The sequence below is a fragment of the Salmo salar genome, chromosome ssa19 (assembly GCF_905237065.1).
Source record: "Salmo salar chromosome ssa19, Ssal_v3.1, whole genome shotgun sequence".
Taxonomy (NCBI): Eukaryota; Metazoa; Chordata; class Actinopteri; order Salmoniformes; family Salmonidae; genus Salmo; species Salmo salar.
The window spans coordinates 76,021,215-76,035,318 of NC_059460.1; the positions used below are offsets into that span (position 1 = coordinate 76,021,215).

The window sequence follows — 14,104 nt, forward strand, 5'->3', positions numbered from 1 at the left end:
TATTCTGCTAGAAGCATTATTGGAACACCAACCATTGAGGTATATATGAACTGGAGACAGTGTCCAAGATGGATGCCCGTTGTTTTCAGGGCTAATCTACTCAAATTTGAATACGTTTCGTGGTAGCTGCCATCTTTCTACTGTATATACGGTTTTACTAGGATTACTACACCTGCTTGCTAGCATTCAGTGTGCACAGGACAGACAGCGGTATCGTGCGAACATGCTGCGGGGAACTCTGCCAGCACGTGGACAGCTAAATAAACCAACCAGCACTTCCTGTCATGACGTTAGAGCATGAATATAAAATGTTAATATCTTCGGCTGTGAGTGATGGAAAAATAATCAGCCTCAGCAACAATTATTTGAATAATTCAATGATGTTCTTTCTGGATAAGAGCGTCTGCTAAATGACTAAAATGATGGGACAGATTTCAGTCAAACTGCAATACCGAAGCTGTCCACTGGGCACAGTCGAAATGGTGCTTCCAGACCGCAACCCTGGGGCCTTGGCACCAACTAGTGGTCAAAAGAGGTTACAGAAGTGCCAACTGCTTGACAGGTTTTGGCCCACCTTGGTATTATTTTTTGATTTACAATGACGGCCTACACCGGCCAAACCCGGATGACGATGGGCCAATTATGCGCCGCCCTATGGGACTCTCAATCACAGCCGGATGTGATACAGCCTGGAATCGAACCAGGGACTGCACTGAGATGCAGTGCCTTACACTGCTGCGCCACACGGGAGCCCTAGTTGGGGAGAGGTTATAACGACACTGCTGACCTGCAAAACGCCTAACCAAAACCGTAAACTGACCCTTACCTTAGCCAAACCCTTAACCCTAACCTAATTTTCACCAACTCTGAAATTAAGTATCGGTTTGCAGTTCAGGAGTGTCCGTATAGCCTTTTCCTATCATTTGACCCAAATAGTTTACAAGATTACAAGGGCTCATATTTCGCTGTAGTTTTAAAGTCCACAGACACAGGCAGGCTCGAGGCATGTGCAAAAGGTCAAATGTATATTGCCACTCTTCCTTTACTGGTCCATTGTTGGCTTTTCTGTTTGGCAACAGTTGACCTCAATAAGCTCCAAAGGGCAAGGAAGGTGAGCTTTGTAGCAGAAAGCTCAGGAGGTTTGTAGGAAAAATATGTCGGGAAGTGAGCTGGCAACCAGGGGGTTGTTGGTATCAAATCCTAGATGCCATTGCCTACCGTTGTGCCCTTGAGCAAGGAACTTAACCCCCCACAACAACAGCTCCCCGGGCGCCCAGTGTGGCAGCCCCCCGCACCTCTCCAAAACCTCTATATGTATGTGTATGTCCTGTATGTGTGTCTTTCAGAGGGGTTGGGTTAAATGTGTAAGTCAAATTTCAGTTGGACCTTGTGTGCAATTGACCAATAATGTGATCTAATCTTAATTGTGAGTAAGGATGCCAGACATACAATTCAGAGGGGGTTTTCATACTGTGGTCTACGTGTCTTGCCTTTTATTCAAGGTTACGGAAAACATTTGTCATGGGCCGTCCATGCAGACAATGTCTTTTATAGTACTTAAAATATTTTGACAATAATTGTATTACGTTGTTTGTCCTATATCCACATGTATTTTCCAATCTACCTTTGAGAATAATTTTTGATGCCATGATATTTATTTTGATCATTATTAACTGCCGTGTATTGCTGCAGTGACTTCACTACGCTACAGTATGTAGTACTGTGCTTTTAGTACGTGTCCCTGTTATTATCACAGTTGTTTTGGTTGGTGTTTATGTCTGTGGCTTACACTGAGCACAGTAGTGATGGCAACAGAATTACCATGAGTGATGATTCATTCAAATACTGCGTCATCGTGCTGCAGCTTATGGAGCGATTACAGTAGAAGAAAAAAATGAGATTTGTCGCATCGGTCACGATACTTGACCCACATACATACCCCACCCCATCTATCTCTGTCACACCATACAAAGACAAAATCACATTTGACAGACCAAAGTGTGTCGATCTGCGATCTCTTGTCAGAGAACAGTGTGTTTTGCACTGACAGACTGACAGAAAACCCAACACTCCACCTTCATTACACTCCATCGCTCTGATACTTTTACAAAGGGGCCCAGGTCTATAGTTTACGGATGTTGTGCTTGAGGTAATTAAATTACCAAGGAAATTAGAGCTATGACATGGAATGAAAATACCAGATATCTTTATTTTACAGATTTTTACGGGTATTTTTTATTATGTTACTTAGTAGATTGTCCCATCGGTATATCAATCAACTGTTTTTTTTTTTTTGTTTAAACAATAGCTGTTGATGACATTTTTAAAGGAACTCAGTCTGGTTTTAAACTGACTCTTGAAAGTTGTAATAGTAGAGTGCACAAGGTGCTATTTCTAAATTGGGTAGTGCATCATCAGTTACTCTTGTCATGTCAGTCATTACATACTGTAGAGAGTGTAATGAACATGAGGGGAGACGAGCTGGTTTCAAGTGCAGGGTGCAGCAGGTGTTTATTGTAAAGGACCACAGGAGGAGGCAGGTAGCTGGGTCCAGGGGCAGGCAGAAGGTCATACACAGGAGGAGGCAGGTAGCTGGGTCCAGGGGCAGGCAGGAGGTCATACACAGGGGTCCAAAAAAGGCAACAGTACAGGCAGGGAAAAGGCTAGTAACGTAGTCCAGGAGATCAGGCAATAGGTAGATAACAGGAAATCCGATAGGCTAAAGTACAGGCAGGGAATAGCCAAAATGTGTCGTTAGTAAGGCAGGAAAAAATATCATAGACGGGAGGCTTAAATTACGGGAAAACCAGCGCCCCGAAATAAGTGTGTCACAAAACAAACCATACCTCACAGTGATGGGGTGCAAAGAACTGAACTAAGTGAAAAAGTTTTGGAGTCCTTGTGTTAAACCTACCCTTTGAAATGACTTCGAAAGCAACAGTGAATCTATGAAGTGGAGATTTCTCAACAATCCTTCTCACTGTAGCACATTGATAATAGTCAGTGGCAAATATCAAAGCTAAGCAGCGCTGTGCTTGGTTAAAAGCCCTGGACGTTTTTTTATTTCTTTTATTTCACCTTCATTTAACCAGGTAGGCCAGTTGAGAACAAGTTCTCATTTACAACTGCGACCTGGCCAAGATAAAGCAAAGCAGTGCGACACAAACAACAACACAGAGTTACACATGGAATAAATAAACATACAGTCAATAACACAATAGAGAAAAAAAAGTCTATATACAGTGTGTGCAAATGAGGCAAGATAAGGGAGGTAAGGCAATAAATAGGCCATAGTGGCGAAATAATTACAATTTAGCAATTAAACACTGGAGTGACAGATGTGCAGAAGATCAATGTGCAAGTAGAGATACTGGGGTGCAAAGAAGCAAATAAATAAATAACAGCATGGGGATGAGGTAGGTGGCTGGGCTGCTCTGACAGCTGGTGCTTAAAGTTAGTGAGGGAGATATGGGTCTCCAGCTTCAGTGATTTTTGCAATTCGTTCCAGTCATTGGCAGCAGAGAACTGGAAGGAAAGGCGGCCAAAGGAGGAATTGGCTTTGGGGGTGACCAGTGAGATATACCTGCTGGAGCGCATGCTACGAGTGGGTGCTGCTATGGTGACCAGTGAGCTGAGATAAGGCGGGGCTTTACCGGGCAAATACTTATAGATGACATGGAGCCAGTGGGTTTGGCGACGAATATGAAGCGAGGGCCAGCCAACGAGAGCATACAGGTCGCAGTGGTGGGTAGTATATGGGGCTTTGGTGACAAAACGGATGGCACTGTGATAGACTGCATCCAATTTGCTGAGTAGAGTGTTGGAGGCTATTTTGTAAATGACATCGCCGAAGTCAAGGATCGGCAAGATAGTCAGTTTTACGAGTGTATGTTTGGCAGCATGAGTGAAGGAGGCTTTGTTGTTAAGTAGGAAGCCGATTCTAGATTTAATTTTGGATTGGAGATGCTTAATGTGAGTCTGGAAGGAGAGTTTACAGTCTAACCAGACACCTAGGTATTTGTAGTTGTCCACATATTCTAAGTTAGAACCGTCCAGAGGAGTGATGCTGGATGGGCGGGCAGCAATCGGTTGAAGAGCATGCATTTAGGTTTACTTGCATTTAAGAGCAGTTGGAGGCCACGGAAGGAGAGTTGCATGGCATTGAAGCTCGTCTGGAGGTTAGTTAACACAGTGTCCAACGAAGGGCCAGAAGTATACAGAATGGTGTTGTCTGCGTAGAGGTGGATCAGAGAATCACCAGCAGCAAGAGCAACATCATTGATGTATACAGAGAAAAGAGTCGACCCGAGAATTGAACCCTGTAGCACCCCCATAGAGACTGCCAGAGGTCCAGACAAGAGGCCCTCCGATTTGACACACTGAACTCTATCTGAGAAGTAGTTGGTGAACCAGGCAAGGCAGTCATTTGAGAAACCAAGGCTGTTGAGTCTGCAGATAAAAATGTGGTGATTGACAGAGACCAAAGGGATAGCTGTAGAAAGAGCACCTCTCCAGTAGGAGGTAATGCCCAGCCTATAGTTTTTCTTATAGTGGATATTACGTTGAAGATCTGACGTTGTTTCAAAGGTACAAATTCTACAGATTTTTTACAAGGTTTGTTGATGTTAAAAATTGGTTACCATGGTGACACAATCCTGCGGTGGAAATTTCACCCTCGAAACAACAGTTTAAATGGTGATTACTTTTTTCAAATCCAATGTATTTTGCACGTAGATTCCATGTCACAAGATGTTGACAAATTACGTTGAAACAACAAATTACTGAGTATGCTATCAAGGTAAACAGCTGGCATGTTGGTTTACAGTTGTGGCTCACCAAAAAGGACTTGTTTTGAAGGTTGGATCATCCTTTGAAGTCTACTTACACTATGATTTTGAACATTCAAAGCAACTGGGAAAGTTGGGGGGAATCCTAGACATGTCTTTTGTCCTTTTATCCATTACCAGTGTGAACTCCACAGGGTCCGGCTGTGTCAATACCCTTGGGGAAACATCCTTGCATAATTCATTATTCCCTGTGAGGGAGAGGATCAATAGATTTTGCTAAGTGCAGATACTACAATCAATGTGTAACCTAAACTATCAGTTTTACTCAGAGAAGAAGCTAGAACACTTCTTGATCGCTAAGCCTACTCTTGCTTGGCAGTAGTTGTTTGGTCTATGGTTGAACACCACTAAGTCCTATGTATATAGTAGAAAGAGGAGGAAGGGAAGCGCTACTAAGGTACACAAAAATACATTTTGGTAGCCAGAAGGTGCTCTTTGGTAAAAGGGGTGAATTGGTCATCAAAAAGAAAGGAGGACCAAGGCACTCTTCATATAATTAATTAAAATGCCTTTATATGTATGGCATGTGAACATTTATTTGTATGGCATGTGAACATGAGCATGAGAGTGCCTTGGTCCTCCTTTCTTTTTGAAGGCCTATGTATCTGTTCGATAAGCAAGGCCAAGCAATTGGCTATATTCCATAAAACGAACACTGAGTGGGCTGATTTTCTCCATAGATCCTAGAGGGAGCACGGAATTAAGTATGGTGCAAAATTGATGTTTAGTGGATTTAACTGGGCTTTGTACTCACCCCTGAAGTGAGCTCGAGAGGAGCGACAGCAGTAAATCTATCCGACAGTGTTAACTAGAGAACTCCTCATTTTCTCTGGATTTCTCTAAATTGAAATATTCATGGACCTCTGGTGCAAGGTGAGGCACTGCTGGAATAAGCATTGAGGTGTGAGCCGACAGGATAGAAATAGAAAAACTAGAACATCAATGGTCGTGGTCTGAGGGGTTTTTCCCTCTTCTAGTACTTATATTTCTATGGTTGATAACCCTACCAGCAGTGGTGGAAAAAGTACCCAATTGTCATACTTGAGTAAAAGTAAAGATACCTTCATAGAAAATGACTCAAATAAAAGTGAAAGTCACCCAGTAAAATACTACTTGACTGAAAATCAAAAATATTTGGTTTTAAATATACTTAGGTATTCAAAAGTAAAAGTACAAATAATTTCGAATTACTTATATTAAGCAAACCAGACCCCACAATTTGTTATTATTATATTTATTTATTTACGGATAGCCAGGGGCACACTTCAACACTCAGACATCAGTTAGAAATGAACCATTTGTGTTTAGTGAGTGCGGCAGATCAGAGGCAGTAGGGATGACCAGGGATGTTCTCTTGATTAGTGTGTGAATTGGACCATTTTCCTGTTTTGCTAAGCATTAAAAATGTAACGAGTACTGTTGGGTGTCAGGAAAAATGTATGAAATAAAAAGTGTATTATTTTCTTTAGGAATGTAGTGAAGTAAAAGTAAAAGTTGTCAAAAATATAAATAGTAAAGTAAAGTACAGATACCCCAAAAAACGACTTAAGTAGTACTTTAAAGTATTTGTACTAAAGTACATTACACCAATGCCCACTAGAAGGAAAGGGAAAAGGCTTTAAATGACAGCTCCATGGGCCTTCAATTGGACTTGATTGGAACTGTCAGTCATATGATAGATCATGATGACGAGTGTTGTTTAAATTGGCAACAAGGGCGCAGAACCAGAAGCTGCAATAGAGAGTTACATAAGAAACATGTCAAATTCCATTATTTCTTTAAAATAACTGTAGCATAATATTTTATTCAGGCCTCTGCATTGCTGCAACCAGTCACCAGGGCAACCCTTGCTTTATGAACAGAACAAGGAGAGTGATCATGAATTACTTATGCGACCTGGCAGAAATACATCAGGGATGTTGTTGGGATGTTTGTATGGAGATAGAAAAAGCAGAGTCATACAAATATAATTTACACTAACTGCATCAGTCTTTGTATGCAGGTTACATGACTTATCTAGTTCACAACATAACAGGAGTCTAGCCACAGGTCATTATGTGCAAATGTGCCCATTCTATCTCCTTTATGAGCCCATTCTATCTCCTTATGAGCCCATTCTATCTCCTTATGAGCCCATTCTATCTCCTTATGAGCCCATTCTATCTCCTTATGAGTCCATTCTATCTCCTTATGAGTCCATTCTATCTCCTTATGAGTCCATTCTATCTCCTTATGAGTCCATTCTATCTCCTTATGAGCCCATTCTCTCTCCTTATTAACCCATTCTATCTCCTTATGAAACCATTTGCTCGTCTTCCTTATGAACCCATTCTATCATCTTATGAAGTCATTCTATCTTCTTCCTTATGAACCCATCTTTGTATCCAGGAATAGATTCAATAGTTCAAGTTTGAATTGAAATAAGAGGAAGCCGAAGAGAGGCCAGATTTAAAAATCTGAGTAAAATCTGAGTAATAGGAATTCCGTGAAATTCCTCACCATTTATATGGAACTATGTTTATTCTAACTCTGTCTATTATATTCTTAACTCGGGTGTAATGTATACCACTCTGCCAAAAATGTTAGGAATTTCAGGATTGCATGAAATTCAATTCCATCCCATTAAATTGTCACGTTTTTATTGATTTATTGACAGTAGGTTAGTCTTTTATTATTATTGGCCAATTATATTTACAAGAAAGTATGGACTGTTATACAATCCTTGTGTTGTAGCCTACCTTTTCCTTATCGTCTGTCCCGACACCATGTTTCACACCTGTTCAATCGCCATCTAATATTTAGTTCTGAGTCTTCCAGTAGAGGGCTGGTCGAGAGCATGCGCACAACCCCATTCCTCCTGTCACAACACTGAGGGGCAAAACGACAGCCGTGTCGGTAAGGAATTCATCATTTCATACAACCGCTCGGTTACTGTACTTTGTTTTTAAAATATGATCAAGCACACATTATGGAAGAGCTGCATTATGTAGGACGGAAACTATTGGAATGGCGTGTCGGGTTTTCCCATCGTTTTCAGATGTGTTGAGATGGCTATTCTCGCGCTAATCTCTCATGTTTTCTCCTATTAAGCAAACGAACATATAATATACCCCTTCCGTCAACTACCGACGCACTAAATGAAGTCAAATCAACTATGTCTATGTATTCGTCAATTTATTGCTGAAACATTTTCCAAACAAGTGATACGAGATAGTGTGAACACAATGCGTAGCACTGCAGGGAAGCTAAGTGAAAGTATAATGTTCTGTGTTCTCGGAAATGTTTCCTCTGCACGTTAGCGTTTTTGGTAGCTACGTGATGAGTTACATCTGTCCTTGTGCGAGGAGACATGTAAACAACGGTAAGAAGTTATTTATATGAAGCTTTGCTACATTGTTTTTATTTCCTTGACTTCAGAACAGTTTTCTCTTTCATGTTGTTTTCTAGTTGGCTGGAGTTTCAGTTTCATCTTGGCACCATATAGAGTGGTTTTGGCTGTAATATTTAGATTACCTCGACATGTTGTTAAACAACAACCATTCTCAGTTTATTTGAACTGACCAGGTGTAGCCTATAAAGTTTGTCATATTTTATTTATAAAACCATAGGCCTAAATGGCAACTTGTTTTCTAAATGGCACTGTAACACAAACTATCCAGAAAATGTAAAATATAAAATAACATCTGATTCTTAATGAGATTAAAGTTGTTTTTATAGTAAATTGGGAATAAAATACACCTGTTGAGTAAAGAATGTAAGGGCTTGTTTGTATGACGGTATGCAGTAAAATGTTACCACAGTCAAACTTCACTAAAGTAACAAAATAAGAGTATATAGACCTGAACTAAACTAGCAGCACACACACCCCCAGAAGACACACCCCTTTTCACAAACAAGGAAAGGGAAACGGGATACCTAGTCAGTTGTATAGGGAAAGGGGGATACCTAGTCAGTTGTATAGGGAAAGGGGGATACCTAGTCAGTTGTATAGGGAAAGGGGGATACCTAGTCAGTTGTATAGGGAAAGGGGATACCTAGTCAGTTGTATAGGGAAAGGGGGATACCTAGTCAGTTGTAAAGGGAAAGGGGGATACCTAGTCAGTTGAATAGGGAACGGGGGATACCTAGTCAGTTGAATAGGGAACGGGGGATACCTAGTCAGTTGTATAGGGAAAGGGGGATACCTAGTCAGTTGTATAGGGAACGGGGGATACCTAGTCAGTTGTATAGGGAACGGGGGATACCTAGTCAGTTGTATAGGGAAAGGGGATACCTAGTCAGTTGTAGGGAAAGGGGGATACCTAGTCAGTTGTACAGGGAAAGGGGGATACCTAGTCAGTTGTATAGGGAACGGGGGATACCTAGTCAGTTGAATAGGGAACGGGGGATACCTAGTCAGTTGTATAGGGAAAGGGGATACCTAGTCAGTTGGAAAGGGGGATACCTAGTCAGTTGTATAGGGAAAGGGGATACCTAGTCAGTTGTATAGGGAAAGGGGGATACCTAGTCAGTTGTATAGGGAAAGGGGGATACCTAGTCAGTTGTATAGGGAAAGGGGGATACCTAGTCAGTTGTACAGGGAAAGGGGGATACCTAGTCAGTTGTATAGGGAAAGGGGGATACCTAGTCAGTTGTATAGGGAAAGGGGATACCTAGTCAGTTGTATAGGGAAAGGGGGATACCTAGTCAGTTGAATAGGGAACGGGGGATACCTAGTCAGTTGAATAGGGAAAGGGGGATACCTAGTCAGTTGTATAGGGAAAGGGGATACCTAGTCAGTTGGAAAGGGGGATACCTAGTCAGTTGTATAGGGAAAGAGGGATACCTAGTCAGTTGTATAGGGAAACGGGATACCTAGTCAGTTGAATAGGGAACGGGGGATACCTAGTCAGTTGTAAAGGGAAACGGGATACCTAGTCAGTTGTATAGGGAAACGGGATACCTAGTCAGTTGTATAGGGAAAGGGGGATACCTAGTCAGTTGTACAGGGAAAGGGAGATACCTAGTCAGTTGTATAGGGAAAGGGGATACCTAGTCAGTTGTATAGGGAAACGGGATACCTAGTCAGTTGTATAGGGAAAGGGGGATACCTAGTCAGTTGTATAGGGAAAGGGGGATACCTAGTCAGTTGAATAGGGAAAGGGGGATACCTAGTCAGTTGTATAGGGAAAGGGGGATACCTAGTCAGTTGTATAGGGAAAGGGGGATACCTAGTCAGTTGTATAGGGAACGGGGGATACCTAGTCAGTTGTAAAGGGAAAGGGGGATACCTAGTCAGTTGTATAGGGAACGGGGATACCTAGTCAGTTGTAAAGGGAAAGGGGGATACCTAGTCAGTTGTATAGGGAAAGGGGGATACCTAGTCAGTTGTATAGGGAAAGGGGGATACCTAGTCAGTTGTATAGGGAAAGGGGGATACCTAGTCAGTTGTATAGGGAAAGGGGGATACCTAGTCAGTTGTATAGGGAACGGGGGATACCTAGTCAGTTGTATAGGGAAAGGGGGATACCTAGTCAGTTGTATAGGGAAAGGGGGATACCTAGTCAGTTGTATAGGGAAAGGGGGATACCTAGTCAGTTGTAAAGGGAAAGGGGGATACCTAGTCAGTTGTATAGGGAACGGGGGATACCTAGTCAGTTGTAAAGGGAAAGGGGGATACCTAGTCAGTTGTATAGGGAAAGGGGGATACCTAGTCAGTTGTATAGGGAAACGGGGGATACCTAGTCAGTTGTAAAGGGAAAGGGGGATACCTAGTCAGTTGTATAGGGAAAGGGGGATACCTAGTCAGTTGTATAGGGAAAGGGGGATACCTAGTCAGTTGTACAGGGAAAGGGGGATACCTAGTCAGTTGAATAGGGAAAGGGGATACCTAGTCAGTTGTATAGGGAAAGGGGGATACCTAGTCAGTTGTATAGGGAAAGGGGGATACCTAGTCAGTTGAATAGGGAACGGGGGATACCTAGTCAGTTGTAAAGGGAAACGGGATACCTAGTCAGTTGTATAGGGAAAGGGGGGTACCTAGTCAGTTGTATAGGGAAAGGGGGATACCTAGTCAGTTGTATAGGGAAAGGGGATACCTAGTCAGTTGTATAGGGAAAGGGGGATACCTAGTCAGTTGTATAGGGAAACGGGATACCTAGTCAGTTGTATAGGGAAACGGGATACCTAGTCAGTTGTATAGGGAAACGGGATACCTAGTCAGTTGTATAGGGAAAGGGGGATACCTAGTCAGTTGTATAGGGAAAGGGGATACCTAGTCAGTTGTACAGGGAAACGGGGATACCTAGTCAGTTGTATAGGGAAAGGGGGATACCTAGTCAGTTGTACAGGGAAAGGGGGGTACCTAGTCAGTTGTACAGGGAAAGGGGGATACCTAGTCAGTTGTACAGGGAAAGGGGGATACCTAGTCAGTTGTATAGGGAAAGGGGGATACCTAGTCAGTTGTACAGGGAAAGGGGGGTACCTAGTCAGTTGTATAGGGAAAGGGGGACACCTAGTCAGTTGTATAGGGAAAGGGGGATACCTAGTCAGTTGTATAGGGAAAGGGGGATACCTAGTCAGTTGTATAGGGAAAGGGGGATACCTAGTCAGTTGTATAGGGAAAGGGGGATACCTAGTCAGTTGTAAAGGGAAACGGGATACCTAGTCAGTTGTATAGGGAAAGGGGGATACCTAGTCAGTTGTATAGGGAAAGGGGGATACCTAGTCAGTTGTATAGGGAAAGGGGGATACCTAGTCAGTTGTATAGGGAAAGGGGGATACCTAGTCAGTTGTATAGGGAAACGGGATACCTAGTCAGTTGTATAGGGAAAGGGGGATACCTAGTCAGTTGTATAGGGAAAGGGGGATACCTAGTCAGTTGTATAGGGAAAGGGGGATACCTAGTCAGTTGTATAGGGAAAGGGGGATACCTAGTCAGTTGTATAGGGAAAGGGGATACCTAGTCAGTTGGAAAGGGAAAGGGGGATACCTAGTCAGTTGTATAGGGAAAGGGGGATACCTAGTCAGTTGTACAGGGAAAGGGGGATACCTAGTCAGTTGTACAGGGAAAGGGGATACCTAGTCAGTTGGAAAGGGAAAGGGGGATACCTAGTCAGTTGTATAGGGAAAGGGGGATACCTAGTCAGTTGTACAGGGAAAGGGGATACCTAGTCAGTTGGAAAGGGAAAGGGGGATACCTAGTCAGTTGTATAGGGAAAGGGGATACCTAGTCAGTTGTATAGGGAAAGGGGATACCTAGTCAGTTGTATAGGGAAAGGGAGATACCTAGTCAGTTATATAGGGAAAGGGGGATACCTAGTCAGTTGTATAGGGAAAGGGGGATACCTAGTCAGTTGTACAGGGAAAGGGGGATACCTAGTCAGTTGTATAGGGAAAGGGGGATACCTAGTCAGTTGTACAGGGAAAGGGGGATACCTAGTCAGTTGTATAGGGAAAGGGGGATACCTAGTCAGTTGTATAGGGAAAGGGGGATACCTAGTCAGTTGTATAGGGAAAGGGGGATACCTAGTCAGTTGTAAGGGAAAGGGAAAGGGGATACCTAGTCAGTTGTAAAGGGAAAGGGGGATACCTAGTCAGTTGTATAGGGAAAGGGGGATACCTAGTCAGTTGTACAGGGAAAGGGGGATACCTAGTCAGTTGTAAAGGGAAAGGGGGATACCTAGTCAGTTGTACAGGGAAAGGGGGATACCTAGTCAGTTGGAAAGGGGATACCTAGTCAGTTGTATAGGGAAAGGGGGATACCTAGTCAGTTGAATAGGGAACGGGGGATACCTAGTCAGTTGTAAAGGGAAAGGGGGATACCTAGTCAGTTGTATAGGGAAAGGGGATACCTAGTCAGTTGTATAGGGAAAGGGGGATACCTAGTCAGTTGTACAGGGAAAGGGGGATACCTAGTCAGTTGTATAGGGAAAGGGGGATACCTAGTCAGTTGTACAGGGAAAGGGGGGTACCTAGTCAGTTGTACAGGGAAAGGGGTGATACCTAGTCAGTTGTACAGGGAAAGGGGCATACCTAGTCAGTTGTACAGGGAAAGGGGATACCTAGTCAGTTGTATAGGGAAAGGGGGATACCTAGTCAGTTGAATAGGGAACGGGGGATACCTAGTCAGTTGTACAGGGAAAGGGGGGTACCTAGTCAGTTGTATAGGGAAAGGGGGATACCTAGTCAGTTGTACAGGGAAAGGGGGGTACCTAGTCAGTTGTACAGGGAAAGGGGGATACCTAGTCAGTTGTACAACTGAATGCCTTCAACTGACATGTGTCTTCTGCATTTAACCCAACCCCTCTGAATCAGAGAGATGCAGGGGGCTGCCTTAAACAATGTATTGTTGCTTTGTCAAACATGTTTTCACTTTAGTTCTCTGGTCATTCAATTATTATTACTTAGTAAAACACTACTCGTTAGTCCTATTTCTAAGAAAACAGACCCTAATGTCTAATATATCATAGAGCCCTCAAACTCAACTGGACCTCTAAGCCAGTTCACCTCTAATCAAGGACTGATTTAGACCTGGAACATCAGGTGGGTGTAATTAATTATCTGGTAGACCAGAAAACCAGCAGGCTCTGGACCTCGTAGGGTAGGAGTCGAATACCCCTGTTCTATATCATCACAGCAACAACATGGACTTTCTGCTGTTAGATATTCAATTATTTCTATTCAATACTTCATTTGCTTTGAAGGTGACTGATTTTGTATCTTGTCGTGTGATTGTCAAAAAGTCAGATTAAAGGTTATATTGTTGAGGTGTTTATTTTGATGTCAGTGTCGGGAAGTAGTTCATATGCTTTCTGCTTTTCACGCCGCAATATAGCTGCCACACAACACTTCCTGTTGTAGCACACAGATAAAAAATAAAACATGAATAAAGTGTTTTGGCTTGAGAAGCCTCTTCAGTTTGTATCAGTGGAAGAACCTATTCAACGATAACAAATTGGCTAAACTGTGACTTTTATTGCCTCGGTTGAGTTAGTAAATGATATCTTAACTGACAACATGTGTGGAACCGTATTCTAATCTACGCTGTGCCTTCAATATCTCTATTATAGACAATGTTGCACTGGCTTGGTAGAGTAATTCCTTCGTTTTTACATTTTGCTTCTGCTGTCAAGTGAAGCTGGTATGTCATCTTACAAAGTAAGGAGTTTGGTGTAGACCTGATATCATTGTCCCGAACTGTAAAGCGTCAGTTTGTAATCTGTTGAAGTGGTTTTGAACTTGGACTTGGATGTGAACTTGTCATGTGATATGAGTGA

The 14,104-nt window shown here is 42.7% G+C and overlaps 1 protein-coding gene across 7 annotated transcripts in view; it reads left to right on the plus strand.

Annotated features, from left to right (window-relative positions):
* The first annotated feature begins 7,645 nt into the window (after positions 1 to 7,645).
* LOC106579653 (lethal(3)malignant brain tumor-like protein 4) overlaps positions 7,646 to 14,104 on the plus strand; it is a 127,041-nt gene continuing 120,582 nt past the window's right edge. For 3 of the 7 annotated variants that reach the window (XM_014159772.2, XM_045702735.1, XM_014159774.2), the window contains exon 1: positions 7,767 to 8,208. The gene's annotated coding sequence lies outside the window, so the exon portion shown is untranslated. Of the gene's footprint in view, positions 7,743 to 7,766; positions 8,209 to 14,104 lie in introns of those variants that run through there. The other 4 variants (XM_014159770.2, XM_014159775.2, XM_014159773.2 and 1 more) reach the window with 2 other exon arrangements.